Source organism: Echinops telfairi, unplaced genomic scaffold (assembly GCF_000313985.2).
Source record: "Echinops telfairi isolate 266 unplaced genomic scaffold, ASM31398v2 ScPeMD7_3533;HRSCAF=4204_0, whole genome shotgun sequence".
In the NCBI taxonomy this organism is placed as follows: Eukaryota; Metazoa; Chordata; class Mammalia; order Afrosoricida; family Tenrecidae; genus Echinops; species Echinops telfairi.
Genome location: NW_022107431.1, coordinates 53,012,977 through 53,015,473, shown reverse-complemented (window position 1 = coordinate 53,015,473; position 2,497 = coordinate 53,012,977).

Below are 2,497 nucleotides of genomic sequence, written 5' to 3'. Positions count from 1 at the left end.
TAAGTGGAGAGCAAATATTTTGAGAATGATGAGGGCAACAGATGTACATATGTGCTTGACACAATGGATGGATGTATGGATTGTGATAAGAGTTGTAGAAGCCCCCAGTAAAATGGTTTTTTTAAAAAAGAGATCAAATGACACATTGCAGTAGTAAATTTGGGTAAGTGATACATTGCATTGGGTGAAAAATGTATTTGAATTGTGGGGCTGACAAAGAATTTTGAAAGTACCTCGGACAAACTGCAGAAAGGACAAACAAGTCTATCTTAGAAGAAGTGTACGGTCAGACTGCTCCTTAAGGCAAGGATGGCGATACTTTGTCTTACATACTTTGGACTTTTTGTCAGAGAAACCAGTCGATGAAGAAGATGGATTGACACAGTGGCTGCAACTATGGGGACAAACATAAGAACAATTGAAGGAATGGCATAGGACTGGGTAGTGTTTCTTTCTGTTGTACATAGGGTCACTAAGAGTTGGAACTGACTTTGATAGCCTCTACTGACATCAATTGCTGTTACGAAATAGTTCTATGTCATTAAATCTGTTGGCCAGAAGTAAGCAGATTGCCTTTCAAAGTAGAACTGTGCTCTGCAGGATTCTCGATGGAGGATTTTTAAGAAGTAGATCATCCGATATTTGATGGACTTTTATCTCTAGCATTTATTTTAGCTACCAGGTACATTAAATATTTTGCTGGAAGGACACATGATGTGTTATGGAATCGATAGGGCCAGAACGCTCTTTAGAGTAAGGATGGTGAGATTTTGTCTTCCATGCTGTAGACATACTGTCAGGAGAGACTAGTCTCTGAAGAAGGATGTCATTCTTCTCCAGGAACAGTGACGAAAAGGAAGGCCCTCAAGCACAGGGATTGACGTAGTGGCTGCGGCAATGGTCTGAGCTCAGGACCAATTGTGATGATGGTGCAGGGCCAGGCAGTCTTCCATTCTGTTGTGCATGGGGTGGCTCTGGATCAGAAGCGACTTGATGGCACCTAAAAAGCCCAACAACAAACAACACCTGTAGATGAGCCCCGCTGGTCCAGTGGGTTAGTTATACTTTGACCATAAGATGAGAGGATCAAATGCACATCACTCCAAGGGGAAAGATAAGGCTGTCTGCTCCTGTAAAGACAATCTCAGGAGACCAGAGGGAAGTTCTATCCTGTCATAAAGGGCCACTCTGACTGGGCACAGACTCAGTGGCAATGAGTTTGGAGTTTGGGTTTATATGTGTGTGTGCATATTACTGGCCTGTTACTCTAGAGAAACTTAAGATAGCTATCTTTCTATTTCCAGAAGTATGTCAAAAATCTATATGAACATGCTTGCTGAAAATGTTCTCTTGTCAGTGGATATAGTCCCCATTTTATTTTCACCAGAATTTTATGGTCATTAAAAAGTATAAACCGGGGAAGTGGTCTGTACCAATAATATTAATATTGTCCAAGTGGAGTTCTGGCTTGGACTTTTCTCCTTCGTTCATTCCACTCAGAGAGAAAGAGGAGGCTTTCTGTTCCCAGAAAGAGTTGGCCTCAGAAAGCCAAAGGAGGCATTTCTCCTCGATTCTGTACGGCCACTATAGGTCAGAACCAACTATGGCAGTGAGTTTGGGAATTTTATTTTGTTTTGTTTTACATTCAATTCCTGCCAAAGATAGCTGGTAAGAGTATTCCAGGGACCTTGGGTTTCTCCTTGGAGTGTTTTCAAAGGTAACTTAATGTAAAATAATGTTTATTTAGCTATCGGTAATGATAAACATCAGACACTTTATCATGGGCCAAATAAAGAGCTGTATTATTGACTAGAAGCTGGAATGAGGAAAGAAAGGTAGTGGTGACCAGAGAACCAAAATGTAGTAATAAAAGCCCATGCTGAGATAGCAACTTATCTGTACTTGATTAAGAGGGTCTGCTCTCTAGGAAGGCCAAACAAAAAATCAAACTCACTGCCAGCAAGTCAATTCTGACTCCTAGTGATCCTACAAGACAAGACAAAACTGCTCCTAAGAGTTTCCAAGACAGTAACTGTGTCTGGGAGTGGAAAGCCTCATTTGCCTCCTGAGGAGTGACTGGTGAATTTGAGTGGCTGACCTTGTGGTTAACAGCCTAAAGCATAACCCACTAGGTCAGTGGTTCTCAGCCTTCCTAATGCCGTGACCCTTTCATACAGTTCCTCATGTTGTGGTGACCCCCAACCATAAAATTATTTTTGTTGCTATTTCATAACTGTAATTTTGCTACTATTATGAATCATAATGTAAATATCTGATATGCAGGATGTATTTTCTTTTTTATAAATCATTTTATTGGAGGTTCAAACAACACTTATCACAATCCATACATACATCCACTGTGTCAAGCACATTTGTACATTTGTTGCCATCATCATTCTTAAAACATTTTCTTTCTACTTGAGCCCTTGGTATCAGCTCCTCATTTATTCCCCTCCCTCCCCACCACCCATTCCTCAAGAACCCTTGATAATTTACA